Consider the following 17059-nt stretch of genomic DNA (forward strand, 5'->3'; position numbering starts at 1 on the left):
GACACACGCTTCACTTACGGAGCCACCCAGGTGCCCTGTTTCTCAGGTCTTGAGCAAGAGTATGCCTCCCTCGGGAAGATTCATTTTCTTTCTTTCTCACGGTGACAGACGTTGTCTCTCAACAGAGCAACGCAAGAAAAACGTCATGCTTCAGTTACAATGACCGTGGGCCACTATGTCATCAGTTATCTGTTGTGCAGGGCAAGCTGGTGATTAAACTGCTAATGTTTTCTTCGTGGGGGGTTTCCCTTCTGATTAGCGAAGCTTTCAGGAATATTATGTTAACACAAAGCTACATGTCATTTATGAATCTCTCTGCTTTATTAAACCATAGTTATCTCTGAGTTAGAGCTGGCTTCTTCACGTAATTCTTTCCTACTTGATAATATAAGAGATTCTTCATCTCTAATCCTGATTTCAGTGATGGAAATCCTGCAGACAGACTCAAAGCTATACCATAAGACAAAATCATAAAAGGAAAGTCTCTTATATCCGCCTGCTGTGGAAATATAGTTTAATTGTTTAACATTTGAGGATGACTGGCATTAAATTCAGTGGAGGCTCCAACAAAACTTACCTTTTGTGATAAATCATTTCAGTCCAAAGAGACGCTGCTAGAGAGAGAAACTTTATGGACTTAAACTTTTTCCTACCTCTTTAGGAAGACGTTCCCTGATGACTTTCCATTATCTCTCTGGAAGGTGTCTGGACCACTGCTGACATCCATCTTTCCTGAGCTTCAGCTCTAGAATGGATTAACGTGATTCTTTTTTATGGCATAAAACCATGCTGAAGTAGCAAAAGGAAATTCAGATGTTCTCAAAATACATTGTCTTTGGGTGGAAAAGTCTTTGCTTAGGCAAATGGATTCAAAATAGTGATAGTGATAGTTGTTGCCTCCAAGTAGAGTTCTAGAAATATGCTTTTTTTTTTTTTTTTTTTAAGATTTTATCTATTTATTTGAGAGAGAGGGGGGTAGTGCGCAGGAGGGAGAGGGAGAATCTGAAGCAGACTCCGTGCTGAGCACAGAGCCCGACGTGGGGCTCAGTCCCACAACGGATCGTGAGATCATGACCTGAGCCGAAACCAAGTGTCAGACGACTGAACCACCCAGGCGCCCCAGGAAGTAACCATTCTTTTGCATGCGTTCTAGTGTCTGTTGACTGGAGAGCTTTTATTTGTCCCTCCAGACCCACTGGCTCTGTGCCCCCGGGGCAGACTGGCCTGTGAGCGCTGTGTCAATGGCTCCCTGGCCTTATGGTCACTGGTTTGGTTTGGCCAGTGGGAAGCCCTATCCAGAGACTGGAGGGAGGAGGGAGGCACCAGGATGTTTACTCTGGATGGTTCCTGCTGGGCCTTAGGTTGACAGTGGCTATGTTACCCTGGGAAGGCTCCTGCCAGGTGGCCCTCCCTACAATGGTCCCTCCCCAGGATTTGGTAGTGGCTCGGGTTCCTGCCAGCTCAGGGCTGTTTCGCCATCCTTGTTAGTTTTCTTCAACCTCGCCCACACGTTTGTAAAGAATTTCAATTTTCTCATTGGAGCGTGCTGTTTCTGCCTGGGACATTGATTTGCAAGTTTTCTAATGACAACCGCTAAGCATGGGGACCATGGTTATTTTGCCTATGACTTGTTTTGAGAAAATGTTTTCAACATGAGTAAGATTTAAAGCAAGGCCCTGGACAGTTTAAGTTTTTCCTGCTGTTTGTTTTTTACCACTAGAGTTGTAAATTGTTTACATTTTCACAAGAATGTAAAGAGGAAGGATGTAGTTCTGCAAGGTAGTTGTACAATTCAATGAGGTCTCAAGGCAGGTTGCTGACATCCTGCCTGAGCTCCCAGACACTTGTAAGTGGTGGTCTTACCACTGTGGGGTCCAGGGCAGATGCGTGGAGTACTGAGTGGGCCCTAAGAGTCAGCATCTTCTTCCCCAGACCCGCCCACCCTGCAGTGCACGTGGACTCCAGCTAACTCCCTTATCTCCTTGTTTCTTACCCCGTTACTGTCCTGCCTGCTGACCCTAACATTTCAAGGGGACTTGGGCAGGGCTCCGGAAACAAAGTGCTCTGAAGCTGATGCTAATTACCCATCCCAAAAGGTTGGGTGAGAAATTCACTCAGTTTGAGCACATTCTTTTTTCAAGTTCATCACTGAATGAGTTTGGTTTCAGGTTGGGTGCTTATGCTATTTCTCATTTGCCCCACAATTAGGAAGACTCTTATTTCACAAATGCAATGAGGCCAGTAATCTCTCATCCTTCTGGTAAATTCTATTTGCTAGGATTGCTTCTTGAAAAAAGTAATCTCAAAATTAGAGAAGGCACTGATATTTAGTTTTAATCCACACGTTTTATGAAAACCTTGGTAAGCTCTGTGTTTTCTGGGGCCCAGCTAGGTCGATGAAAAAGTCTGGGGCAGGGTTACTGGGTTATAACTTCTGGGGCCTGTGTTCTAATTCCTAAAGAGAGTCTTGTAACCTCTCTGTCCCTTGGCTTTCCCTTCAATCAGTGGAGATAACACCTACCTGACAAAACTGATAAGGATAGAGTAGGAAAATGGATGTTAAAGTGCTTTGAAAATTTAAATATTCTAGGGGTGCCTGGATGGCTCGGTTGGTTGAGCGTTCCACTCTTGATTTGGCTCAGGTCATGATATCAGGGTCTTGAGATCAAGTCCAGCATCAGGCTCTGCACTCAGCAGGGAGTCAGCTGGAGATTCTCTCTCTCCTTCTGCCCCTCCCCTCGCTTGCGTGTGCGCTCCCTCTCTCACGCAAATAAATAAATCGTTTTTAAAAAAGAAAATTTAAGTATCCTAAAGATACTAATTATTATTGTTGCCTAAAAAATGATGAAATATAGCCTAAATCAGTGTTTTTTTGGGTCCTGAATGCCTTTAGAGAATTGATAAAAGCTATAGACCCTCCCTCTGGAACTGCATAAACCATTTAGAGGATTTTCTTATATTTCAAGGCATCCATGAATCTTCTGAAGCCCACTACATCCTTGACAAATTTCATAAAATATATCTTGTTTTTTTAAAGATTGCTAAATGTAAAAGTGAATGTGTTAGATATAATTTTCATCTGCATTCACTTATAAGACTTGACATTTAAAATTTTGCACAAGATACTGCATAAGATATATAAATTACAAACCAAAAAAAAAAAAAAAAAGAATCAAAAGGAAATACCAAACTGTTTTGAGTTCTTGAACGAAATTTCAACGCATTAGGCTTTGGAACTAGAATAATGATGGTTGGCAATATCCTGAAGTATAAAAGCAAGAAAGTGAATTTAATTCATTCAATAAATATTTCTTGAGCACCTATATGTGCCAAGGATCGTTCTCGGTACTCAGGATTTAACAGTGAATCAAATAGTCAAAATATCTATATATACTTATTAAGTAACCTCTATGCCCAATGTGGGGCTCAAACTCATGACCCCGAGATCAAGAGTCACATGCTCCAGCCAGGTGCCCCAAACAGTCAAAATATCTCACATACAGAGATGATACTTTTTATTCATTGTGAAAGCTGTTAAAGCTCCAGGTAACGTATGAATACCAGCCAGTGATTCTCTTAGTTACAGATTCATGTTTTACTCCTTCATAGAACAACTGAATAATTTTTATATTGGTCCTAAAACTACATTTCTGTCTGCCAGCCCCCTTTTAACTTGTAGCTTGTGTATTGTGAATTTCTAACTACTATAAATATTCTACATTGAAGATAACCAAATATTGTGAACTTCATGCTTTCCTCCGAGCCAGGAAGCTACAATACAGGTTATTCTCTTTGGTCCACAATTTGAATCTACATATTGTTTTTGAAGCCAATGAGACCATTTGCTTGACTCATCCCTATTCATTTAAGAAATACTTGAATGACATCATGAATGCTTTCATATATTTTGAAGTATTTTTAGACTGTGGTCTCTGAAATGTTTGGAAGGAGAGGAATGAAAAATATTGTCGCATTCCTAATTTTTTAGATAATTTATCACTTTAGTGTTTGGCAGAGTGGGAAAATATTTTCAATTCCATGAGTATTATATAATAAGACACATAAGAAAGTATTAGATTCTAGATCAGTATGTTTATTTCTGCTCTGTGTGTGTGTGTGTGTGTGTGTGTGTGTGTGTTAGGGGTGGTGGTGGAAGTGTTAACTTGTCAGCACTGAATGGGAAGATGTTTGCTTGTAAACACTATAAACTGGGTAAAAATACTTCAAAAGGGGTTAAAGTTAAAGCGCATTTGAGGTTGACCAGATATCAATCCTGCTTTTCACTTTTTCAGAGTTTCCTCAGTGGGACCCATCTCTCCTCATCTTCCCCACTATGTCCCTGCCTCCTCTTCTCTCCTTGCTGAGCTAATCATATTTACCTGCAAAACACAGCCTTTCCTTTGCACTTGTACTCTCCGAGGGATGGCATGGCTTGCCTATTCTGTGTCCTATACTGGAACATAAGTAATCTGATTATTTTATATGGAGTTTGCTTTTCCTGAGAAATGAAAAAAATTCAACCTTCCCTAACTAGATGCAGGTCTCAACCTTTTTTTAAAGGTCATATCCATTTCAGAATAATTTCTTAAATGCATAAATGAGATAACTCTATTAAATTTAATTGGTTTCCTTGTTATTAAATGTTAAAAAAAGCTGTAACATTAAGTGCTTTTAAAATAACACATTAAGAAGCTAGTGGCAGGTGTAATGGCCACCATGGCTTTACAGTTGTGATGGGAATAACGTGTATTTTGAGCTATGTGCAATTGTAATGTGTTCTAAGAAATCTGTGATTTCTGATGGTGCCAAAGCCACAGGTTTGTTAATATTACTGGGGTTTGTTGACTCACGTTGGTAATTAATGTAATTTCTTCATTTCAGTTAAACGTTAGTGGAATTGAAGATGTCTTTTCTTCCCATCTGCAGTCACAGACCCCTACAGGGTATGGGGACTCCAGGTGAAGAACTGCTCCCCACTGCCCCCCGACTCTTAGCCCCTTGGTGCAGTGACCAGCACACAGCACAGTGCCTGACACAGCATGATTCCTCAATAAATGTTATCTGAATTAAGTGAAACACAAAGTGGGGAAATTGACATTTGTCCAATACTTAGGATTGTTGCTAGGACTTTTTGTCTCTAATCTCATTGACTCTGATTGATTAACTGTCAGAGCAACCCTGGATTTCTCAGATGAGGAAATGGGGGCTCAGGATAGATATGCAGCAGAGCAGAATTTAAACTCTGGTCTGTTTGACTCCAAAGTTCACATTCTTTCCACCCTCACATTTTGCCTCTTACAAAACTTTTCTAGGTCCAGAGAAAAATACAAGGGAAGTCCTTTCAGGTATTTGATGTCTCCAGACTTCTTAAAAAGATTAAAAAAAACTTCAGTTCTCTCATAACTTAGTGCCTCTAACTCCCAAGGATACCTAGTTGAGGTTTATGAAAATTTCTTTATCTAGATGTAGGGTGTTTGTTTGTTTGTTTCTATGAGCCTAAATTGTTTGTTTGTTTGTTTCTATGAGCCTAAATTCTTACCCATGGAGATGAGACTAGTCCCAGCCTGGCCAGGACTTGGTTAAATCAAATGAGTGGTATTCTGTTTGATGCCTTACACACATACTTGGCCCTTTCATGAGAGATTTTATCCCAGGCAGGTTTGTGGTTGGTGTCCAGGACGGGCACAGGATAATCCTATAATCTTGTGTTCCACAAAACAGTGTCATTTATTGCATAAGAATGGATCAAGCAGCACTATTATATTGCATTTTCTACTGTAAAGAGATTTTTTTTTTTAACTGAGCAATCATGTTGATCACATATAGTAAGTGGAAGATACTTTGCAGTTTATGCAACTGACATTTTCTGCAACATGGCTGAGAATTTGTTCTTTTAACAATTGAACTTTCTAGCATTTCTTTTGAGGGAAGCTCACTAATTTTATAAAACCTGCTTCATAGAAGCACAGATGCCCGACAGACCCTAAGCAAGCTGCACCTGTTGTCCTTTCCTTCAGCAGAGTACCTTTCATCTTCCTTATTTGGAAATGTCATCTCCCCTAGGTGGCCTCTGAGGTCTGGCCCCCCTGTTCTGGGTTTGACTCCGGACTTCTCAACCTTGTTGGAGAAAGTGGTTCCTTGTTGCTCTTCTTTCTCCACTCTTCTTGGTTTGCTTCCTCCCAACCTTCGTCCCGACATCCCTCAGTTCTCCTCCAGCTTCCCGGCCCAGCCCTGAGCAGGTGACCCGCGCCTGCTGCCTGCAGGAGGAGAAAGCCTATGGAGTCTGCTCTACCACCTCCCTCTGATCAGAATCTCCCTGCACCACTATTTTTTCATGTCGTCTTTCCTTTTGTTTCTGAGAAAGTATGGGCCCTTCTGCCTGCCAAGACAAATCACTGTGTTCTGGGTTACCTCCCTACTGGATTTGAATCACTTTTTCCTTCTTTACCTTCTCTGTTTACAAAAGTACACAGATACACTAATTCTTTAAAAAAATACGTAAAGGAAAACAAAACCTTTCCCTTATTCTTGTTACTCCCTGTGTCTATTATTATATCTTCTGCCTTCTTTACATTGGCAAACGCCTTGGACTGGTAGCCTGTAATCTCACTGCTTCAATGCCCACACATGCCTTCAGCTTTTGAAATCTGGCTTCTTTCTCCACCATCCCACTGAGAATGGTTCTCTAGAAGGTCACTAAGCCTCTTGTTTGTCAAACCCAGTGACCTTTTCTCTGTTCTAATTCTGAAGTCTCTAGAATCGGACATTGTTTATTACCATGTTCTTGAGGCTTACTGCCGCTTGGGCTTTGAGAACACTTTTTTTTTTTTTAATCTGCTGTCTTTTCAACCAGTCTTTTCTCCTCCTTTAGAGTTCTTGTTTCCTACTCCTATGACTGTAGTGGTCACTTCTACATAGATAGGCCCTTGACGTTTATCTTCAGCTCTGGCTTATCACATTTCAGACCAGCATTTCCCCTGCTTGCTACACATTTCCTCCTGAGCCCAGGATCTGGACATACCTGATCTCCTCTTCTCTAGTTCCTCTCCCGTGTTTCACACTGTTAACCATCCCACTATCAGCCAGGGTTCTCAGACTTTTGGTTCTTTTGCTTCAGATTCAGACACTGGCAAACCCTGACCCTTCTCCTGCCACCTTATTTCATGTCTGTCCCTCCTTTCCATTCCAACAGCTACTTTGGTTTGGGGTTCTTATTTCTTAATTGGTTTCTTTGTCCCTGTTTCTAGTTCTACCCTAGTTTGTCCCACAGACATTCCAGGTTATATAGCTCCAGTATTGGCACTTTCCTGCCCAAAACCTTTCCATGGCTTTGAACTAGTAAAGGAATTAAGTACAGATGCATCATTTGGCATTCAAGACCTTTGCAATAAGTAAAATGGAAATTTTATTTTCTACGGGTTATTTGGGAAACACCCAAAAGCCAAAACAAACTGTCAACAAAACTATACTGTCCCTACACTTTAGTACAAGAGTTCTAATAAAAAGAACTTTATTTTTTTTTTTAAATAGTGCATACTTTTTTCCAGCTTTAACATAGAGTCATTTTTGGATTTGCTCTTCCTCTCAATTACAAGGTAATTTTCATTTGAATTTACTTAGCACATTCCACCTCCTATTATAATTATGGTTATTTTTGTCTTGCTCTCTTTCCTATGCTGTAGTCCTTCAGACACAGAATGTGTCTTACTCATCTTTGTCTACTTCTTGTTCCTTGGCACATGGTGCTTACTTTACGTTTGCTAACTTGAGTGAAGAGTTCATAAGCCTTACCCCAAGAAGATCCCCTTAACAAAATCAACTACAACTCAAACTAAACAAAAACACCGAATTCTGTGGTTCTTGTTGACTCCTAGGTGAGGTGGTTTGCAGCTGAGGTCCAGGAAGGGGAAGCTGGAGGTACTCAGAAGCTCTTAAAATACTTTCAAAGCGAAATGTTGGTTGAACCATTTGTTCTTACATAGTAATGTGCTGTTTAATTTAATCTACAGTTGTTTTAATTATGTGTTTGAGAATATGTGTTAAGTTTTGTAGGCAAATGACTGTTGCCGTTTAAACTCAATTTATTGACAAGTCTTTGACCAAATAATGTTCTGGGAAGATGAGGATTGTTGAAAATCTCTGTCACAGGAATGGCTGTGAGGATAAAGTATACCAACATTATCAAAGGTCGTTGGTGAGGGGTAGCTCTACAAGGTATTATTCTTTAGTGGCCATAGTAAGGCTATACACATAGCCTTAACTTTTTATGAAAATAATACCATGAATAGTTTTACTAAATGAAGTCTCCCAGTTTCACAAATCCAATTAAACTCTCAATAATCCTTCCTATTGAAGCTGAGGTGTCCAATACAACTGCTAATGACCTTTGACAGTGCTATAGTTCTTCAACAGATAAGTTAAAGAGGTCTACAACTTTTAAAGAGTTGCTGCACTTTATGGTCTTCCAGATTCTTGAAATACAAATTTGAAGTATGAAAAACTCAAGGCCAAGTCCCACTAAGAAAAACAAAGCTCTCCAGCTGGAAAAATTTGACACACGGGCTTTTAGCACAAGGCTAAATGACTTAACTATTTGGCCATATTTAAAGTAAAAGAAGAAATATACAAAATACATCACCATAGAACATACTCTGTTTGAGACTTGGGCTCTGGGAACTCTCTTGGCAGTACTTTTTCCAGGGTTGTAATTTAGCCTCTGCCTTAAATTTACAATTTACAGAAAAGGTAATCCTTGCTACAGAAAAGGCAACCGTAAGAGTGCTAGGAGACAGTAGAAGAGAGCGGAAAGCAAAGTCTCCATGGCTTAGATTTAAAAAAATTTTATTTTGCGATAGAATTGGCATAGAATTCCACGGCTTCATCACGCATATCTGTACGTATGTAACATACAAACATATACATACACACCTCGAAGGCAGGGTTTACGTAAAAAAATAGACATTGTAAAAAATAGATCTGTAAAACCCTAAACATTGATCTTCCCAGATGTCTTATAAAGAGTTTGTATTACAGCGAGGCAGAATCTGTCACTGAATAACTCGGGAGCCCTGAGACCCAGGGTTGGGCTTGGAAGTCGGGCGAATCGGTAGCACAAACAGGGCAATGGGAGCCGGCCAGCCGAGGGGCCGCCCCCGGCGCGTCGCCTGCGTCCCCCTGCCCCGAGTACGTCGCACCGCCCTGTCGCCTCTCGGCGCGCCCCGCAAAGCGCCCAGGGCCCGCAGCCCGGCCGGCAGCTGCCTCACAATCGGGGCCGGGCGCGGGCATGACGTCACCTCTCCGCGGCCCGCCTCCTGCGCCCGGAAAGAGGCGGCCGCCTATTGGCTGCGCCGCTGGCGGCCTCCGGGCCAATGACAGGGCGGCGAGCGGCGGGGTCGGGCCTTGACGTTGTGCTGCTCGCCGTGGGGTTTATTTGGCTCCGGGGCCACTCGCCGACGCCATTAGGAGCCGCAGCGCCCGAGGCCGACCCCCTACCACTCTCCCCCCTCTCCCTCCGGAGCGCCCCCCGCCTCCGCGCCTGCTCTCCGCCCCCTCTGCCCCCTCCCCCCCGCCCCCCGGTAGCCGGGAGCCGCGCGCGGGCCCGCGGAGACCATGTCCTGACTGAGGGGAGAGGGCGGAGGCGGCAGCAGCGGGGCGGGCGGCGGCACTGAGGGAGGCGGAGAGGGGCCGGGCTCGGCTCGTCGCCGCGGGCTGCTCGGGGAGTCGCCGCCGCCGCTGCCGCCGCCGCCGCCGCCGCCGGGCGCTGAGCATCGGACGGGGAGAAGGAGCAGGAGCTGGAGGAGCTGCCGCCGCCAGGTAAGTGGGCCCCGGGAGGGCGCCCCACTGCAGGCCCCTCGCGGCCCCCTCTGCGGCCTGCTCGGCCCCTCGCTTCCTGAAGGCGCCCGGGCCGCCGGGTCTCCGGGGCCGCCCGCCCGCGCCCCCTGGGGTTGGTGTCGCGGGCGAGGGGAGGCGACGCGAGGCGAGGGGCCCGGTCGGCCGCCGCCGCGCTCGCATCTTGGGCTTTCTCCGTGCGGGGACAGGCCCGGGGCTCTGGGAGGGTGGGTCCGCCGCGCTTGTTTACCGACCATCGAACAGCCGCGGCTGGACGCGCTGCCTGCCTTGCCACCTCTCTTCCGCCAGATTCCCCCCTCCCGCCCCCCAACTTCTTTTCCTGCCACCTACGGGCGGGTGAGTGGGGCTTCGCTCCTGCTCTGCAATAGGCCGTAATACTTGGTTCCATCTCCACAAGTTGGTGCTGGTCTCCAAACTTGTATTTCGGCCCTTTAGCCGCTTCCTCTCTGCCTCCCAAGGTGGCCTCCGGTTGGTGCCATTTCTACGAAAATAGAGGTGGGGGCGACGGGGCTGGGCTGGGGAGGAGGAGTTGGAACTAGGGGACGGATTGTCTACCCCTCGCTCGCAGTAACAGTTGTTCAGTGCAAGTATCTTGTTATTTTCTCCGCAGTGGTTTGGTATGGGTTATTTCACAGACAAAAGGACTGTAATGAATACTTGGCGTTAAGCGCAAGGGACAGGCAGTTTGGGATCACCCTGGAAGTTTGAACCGGCCCATTATCTTTGAGATACACTGGTGTTTTGAAACACTCTGACTGAGAATTTTGAGTTTCTGTCGATTTCTGTCCTTTTCCATTAACTCCATGGACTGTCAGGTTAAGGGCCATCCTCTCTACTCTGTATTTTGGTCTCTTTCCTCACGGTATGATTTATGGTATTGTCAGTACATTTAACGTACGAGAATATTGTTTTAGGAATACAGCTGAGAAACCCTTAAGTCTTGGAAACCTTATATAATGAGTGGTTCTTCTCCCTGTGGTCTTCTAGTTGACTTTATCACTCGTGCGACCTCAAGGGTACCCCTGTTTTGATCAAACATGGATGACTCAGTGTACAAATCATACGCCAGGGGAAACCATAAAAATTTTTGATCTTGGTTTGTGCCAAGGGCCTTGGAAAAGTCACATAAACTGTGTTTGTGAAAAATAAAGCTGAATCTCGTCTCCTGGTTATTATTAATTAAATGAGGTAATTCAAAGATATGCATTCACTTACACTAAAATTTCATGCCATTGGTTTTATTGGGCTATTAGGGAAACTAAGAGGACAGTACTGACACATTTTAATCTTTGGGGAGGATAGTTGAATGTCATGAGGGATTTTTCTGTTGATGTTTCAACACCTTTTATTAATGCTTCAGAATATTGAGACACTCAGAGCGTTGAGACACTCATTTAGTTACTCTTGAAGTGTGCCTGGGTTAGTATGATGAACTCATTCTTGGTTGTGTATTCTCAACTTATGGCCCCAATCCGCCTCTGTACACTGATAAGGGTTACAGCATATCACATTTAAGGGCTAAGGGTTAAAACAGTTATGGAACTCACGACCCAGTTGTACAGTATTTGAGGTAAATTGCCTACTATGTGTAATTGATATAGTGAGGGCTGTTCAGTGTGCTTTACCCTTACATTGCTTTTATAATAAGTGGAAACTTTAAATGGGAGTTGGAAAAATAGAGCACTTAGGTTTTTATTTAACTTGGTTAAATTTTATTATTTGAGCATTGCTGCTGCCTCCTTTCTCCCCCAGTAATAAACTCTTAGGCTTGGGCTCTGAGCACATTTTCTCCCAGTGATGTGCAGTCTCATTTGGAATATTTGTGCTTGCTTATGCTTTGGGTAAATAATATCTTGAACAATTTAACACTCTCATCCCCTCACTCACAACATAAAAACTTCCAGCACACTCATTACATGCAAAGTAAGGTTTAAGCTTCTTGGTGTGGTGGTGAAGTTTCTTTGTAACCTGGCCCTGATCCACTTCAGTCTTAACTCTTTTTTCTTCCCTTTGTGGATTCTTAGTTCTAGCCAAACTAACTTGTTAGTTGCTGCTGTGAAGTCCCTCCTCTTGGCCTTTCTTTGTGCCTTTTTTTCTGTTTGAAACCCTCTTCCGCAGTATTCATGGATATTCTCTTTACTTTGGGCCCAGTTGAGTCCTGTCTCTTGAGAAGCCTTTCGGACTACAACCTCAAGGGATTTATTCACTTCTTTTTTTGTGTGGGACTTTTCTTTTTTTTTTTCTTAGCATATGCTAGGCTGGATTTCAATATATCTTTTTATGTTTTTATTCTACTTCCCAATTAGATTTTAAGACCTCTGAGAAATGGGTATGAATTCTTTTTCTGTGAGGACCGTATATTCAGCACTGAAATATGGATACATGATCTGACAGTATTTTTGGTTATAGAAGTGTTCTAGGATATGCTGTTCGTAGTCTTCTAAGTTGTGAGGTTTCTGGGATTTTGATGATTTATGAAATAAAATATTTGAAGTTATGTCTGTCTCTTAAATTTTTTTTGTCAGTATGTTTATTTCTATTATTAGTGTGGTTTTCTTCCTGTAGAGAATGCGCAACGATTTGGTAATGATCATGTATCATTCAAATAAAAATAAGTACTGCAGTTCTGTAGTTTACTTCAGATTTGAGTCTCGTGCAGTTACTTGGGTTTGAGTTTGGCACCAGTAACACTAAGGGAGGTCATTCCATGTTTGTCTACAGGTAGCATTTAGCATCATGAGAAGGAGAAAATAATCTGTAGTCTGTTTGCATCCTTAACCTCAGATGTTGGCAGTGTGTGTCATTGATCATGAGGCGGATGAGACACAGGAGAATGTGTGATTCACTGTTACCTGTCAACACTGTTGGAAGAAAACACAAACAAGCCGGTCCATAGTATTTTCGTATACCAAGGATAACATGTATAATTATATAGTACATGGGTGGGTGCTGATGTAGTCAGAAAATGTTTCTGTTGTGTGTGTGAGTAGGAGGCTTGGTATTTTATGGATATATAATCTCTTAGCAGTAAACAGTCTTGATTTATCCATTGCATGTATGTGGAAACGTGTCCTCTTCTTCCAGTTCATCAAAACATTTTTTCCTTGTAATTGATTTTTTTTTTAGAAAGTAGTTTACATAAAAACTGTTTTTTTAAGCTTCAGAAACCTTTTTAGCATAAATTGAAGCTGAAGTTAGTCTGTTAACAAACTTTCCAAACATATTAAGCATTTTTACGTAGGCTATTTGCATTTGTAAAAGGCACTTCCATGGAGTTGATACCGGTAATTTTACCACTTGAGAAATCTGGATCAGTAAGCATTCTTTGCTTTCTGGGAGGGTGGTATTTTGGTTAAGATGCAATTTTTGACAAGAGCCATCAGTTTGGGGCGCCTGGGTGGCTCATTCGGTTAAGCGTCTGCCTTCTGCTCAGGTCATGATCCCAGGATCCTGGGATCTAGTCTCACATTGGGCTCCCTGCTCAGCGGGGAGTCTGCTTCTCCCTCTCCCTCTGCCCCCCCACTTGTGTACACGCACTCTTTCTCTCTCTCGCTCTCAAATAAATAAAATCTTTAAAAACATTTTTTTTTGAATTTTTGAATTTTAAAATGGCTGTTGGTCAGGTAAATTGAATATAAAGTTGATAATTTTTCAGCTGCCTAGTGAATTTAACTTTTCAGTAATGAAAAAACTAATTTCCTTTATTTTTATAGTTCCTATATTGAGGGCAGGCTGTCTCACTCTCTCCTTAATCAACACAGCATAATTTTGGCTTTTCACCATTTGGTAAGTCAAAATTTTATGTGGCTTGAATGCACGTAAATAAAAGAATATTTGCAGGCATAAAGCTTGTGGGAATCAGTTGCATATCTTTCCACTTTTTTTCTTAATTTTGAAGTAACCGTTTCATTGAAGTTTATTTCATATACCATGAAATTCACTTTTTTTTTTTTTTTTTTTAAGATTTTATTTATTTGAGAGAGAGAAGTGCCTGTGTGAGCTGGGGGATGGGGGTGAGGGGCAGAAGCAGAGGTAGAAGCAGGCTCCCAGCTGAGCGGGGAACCCCACCTGGGGCTTGATCCCAGGACCCTGGGATCATGACCTGAGCCGAAGGCAGACGCTTAACCAACTGAGCCACCCAGGTGCCCTGAGGTTCACCCTTTTAAAAAGAAGTATATAATTCATTGGTTTTTAGTGTATTCACAAAGTTGCGTAGCCATCACCACTCTCCAGAACATTTCATCACCCCAAAAACTGTACCCATCAGCCAGTCATTCCCTCTTTTGCCCCAGTTCCTGGGAACCACTAATCTTTCTGTCTCTATGGTTTTGCCTGTTCTGTACATTTCATGTAAGTGGAATCAGTCATTCAATATGACCTCTTTTACGTCTGGCTTCATTCACTTAGCATAATGTTTTCAAGGTTTATCATGTTGTAACTAATATGTGTTGGTACTCTTTTTATGGCTGAATAATTAATATTGTATGGATATACCGCATTTTGTTTGTGTTTATCCATTGATTGATTGACGGACGTTTAGGTTGTTTCTACTTTTTGGCCGTTACGAAGTATGCTGCTATGAATAACTGTGTACAAGTGTCTGGGTGGACATAAGTTTTCATTTCGCTTGGGTATATACCTGGGAATAGAATTGCTGGGTCATATGGTATCTCTGTTAAATTGCAGCAATACACTTTGATTGGGATTCTGAAGGGAGGACATCATTTCTGTGATTTTTAACAAAAGTACTGCTAAATCCTTTGCTTTTTTTGGTCAGGGTGGGTAATATGTTATTATAAATTTTTATTATAAAAACTCGTTTTTTGGTGTTTAGTGAAGCTAAAGTTTGTTTTCACATGGGAACTACAGTAATTTGCAATTTTTGACTAATTTTTTTTGAAATGCTATCCATTCAGTAAATACCAGTAGAATATTTTGTTGCTTTTTATTTCCTAAATGATGAGTAAGTGACTGTTGCAGAGCAAACACTGTTTATAGAGACATAAAGGTGAATTTTCCACAGGCAGTCATTGGAAACAAACCATAATTCACAAAACTAAGTACTATGAAGTGGTAAAGAAGTGACTGAATTAGCACAGGTTAGGTATGGGTCAGGAAGGGCTTTACAGAGATGGGAACATTTACGCTGGTCCTTGCAGAAGTAATAGGTTTCTGAAACTGGGTAAGATGGGGGTTGGGAAGGGGCAAGCATCCCGTGCAGAAGTAAACCTGTGTGTGAGGGTATGGAGACGTGAAAATTACATGTCCTGTTTAAGGACCAGCAGAGGCTTCAGGATAGCTAAAGCATGTGGATGAGGTTGCTGAGGCACTCCTATCCAGTCCTTACCTCACTTTCCCCAGAGCTAGTATTGTGGGGCTGGGAATTAGAAAGGTGGAGTGATCCTCTTCAGTATGGATCATCTTCACAGATAGGAAGAGAGAATTCTGTCTCCCCCCTCCGTCTCTGTCTTTCTTTGTGTGTATGGTGGGATATATGGGGGATATTTATTAAGTTGAAAATCTGAAGGCATTGTTTTTATATAAATTCATCTAGCAGATTAATTTTTGGGCACTTACTGTGTGTTCTGAAGTTGTTTAAGATTTTCAAAAAGTAGATTATATAAAACACTGTTACAAAGCCTACTGACATTAAAACATTTAATAATGACCTAGTCACTGTTCAAAAAGCAACCATACTGGATGTTGAGATACCCAGGTGAACAAGACTTGTATTTACATTCCTGTATGGAGAGGCAGCCTAGGAGCAAACAAGGAAAAAAACCAGATAGTGGTAAGTGCCATGCAGATAACGCAAGCAGGGTGATTTGGTGGATGTGACTGAGTGGTCAGGGAAAATCTTTCTTTGGAGGTAGTGTTTAAACCTAGATCTCAGTGACGACAGCTGGCCATATGAAAATCTGGGGATAGAGCGTTCAAGGCAGGAGAGATTTCAAATATAAAACTCTTAACGTGAGATCGAGCTTGCTGGTAAAAGGGAACAGAATGAACTCCATTTTTATGTAGAGATTTTTAAGAAAGGCTGCTTTTAATTTTATTCTGAGTGGATTGGGAAGCCATTAGAGGATTTTAAATCCTTGTGTTGTGATCTGGTTTACATTTCTAAAGAATCCATCTGGCTTCTATGTAAGGATGGTGGATAGATTAGAAAGCAGTGAGAATAGTGGGGAGGCTTTTCAGTAATCGACAGGAGAGTTGATGGTGCCTGGGACTAGGGGTTCACACCTAGGGGATTCTGGAGGAAGATCAAGATTCTGGGACTTGTTTTGGAGGTGGTGTCAGTGTCCGTGCTTTGTGGTAGCTAGAGACAGTGGCTACAGTCAGCCTGTCTTGTCACCTAATACTCATGTTTTATTCTGGGGAAATGTTTGTGTAATCCTGGAAGGCTCTGGTACACTAATGAGAAAAAACCGGAGTCAGAATTTGGGGTTTACTTCTTAAAGCTTTGTGACCCTGGGCAAGTCATTTTACTTTTCCTGGAGCCCTGGATTCCTTGTCATTAAAATGAATATACTTGTACCTCAGGGAGATTCTAGGGTATCTTAGGGGAGAATACCTGAGGGTTCTTAGGATTAAGGGAAATAATGTAAGTGTTCTGTGGCCTAAAGCTCCATACATAATTTAAGGTGGTGTTATTTCAAGCTGGCAATTGTTGGTAGTATTAATTATGGGATGTGGATCTTGAGGTTATTGGTTTTAGTACCTACTTAAAGACAGGTGTGGCATTATTAGCGTAATTTTTTTCAATGAAGACCTTTGGGTCTTAATCATTTCGCCAATATCCGAGATTCAGTAAGAGGTGGAGAGGGACTTGAATTTGCGTCAAAGAAGTGCAGTACATTTTCCTGTATATGGGAGAAATAAGTATAAATATCAAGAGATGGAACTGATCTTTCCATAGTAGATTAAAGTAGATTTCACCTTAACACTTTGGTGAAAGGCACTAGTAAATCACTAAAGGAAAATACTGTAGGATATTCTTGAAGCGCGTGTGTGTTTGTGTTTCTGTGGTGGAGCAGATACTTAAAAGACCTGTCAGGAAGGGCCTTTGATACCCTGTTTAGGATTTTTAACTTTGGTAGGATGCTCTTGAAAATTTCAGAGCTGCAGAACAGCAACATCAGATTTTTTTTTCTTTTCCTTTTTTTTTTAAAAGATTTTATTTGCGCGCACATGCGCGCGCGCGCGCGCG

General features: G+C 42.2%; 1 protein-coding gene across 1 annotated transcript in view; it reads left to right on the plus strand.

Moving 5' to 3' along the window:
* The first annotated feature begins 9709 nt into the window (after nucleotides 1-9709).
* ZRANB1 (zinc finger RANBP2-type containing 1) overlaps nucleotides 9710-17059 on the plus strand; it is a 61973-nt gene continuing 54623 nt past the window's right edge. Inside the window, exon 1 of the mRNA XM_032423434.1 lies at nucleotides 9710-9813. The gene's annotated coding sequence lies outside the window, so the exon portion shown is untranslated. The remainder of the gene's footprint in view (nucleotides 9814-17059) is intronic.

Source organism: Phoca vitulina, unplaced genomic scaffold (genome assembly GCF_004348235.1).
Source record: "Phoca vitulina isolate PV1807 unplaced genomic scaffold, GSC_HSeal_1.0 scaffold28, whole genome shotgun sequence".
Classification (NCBI taxonomy): Eukaryota; Metazoa; Chordata; class Mammalia; order Carnivora; family Phocidae; genus Phoca; species Phoca vitulina.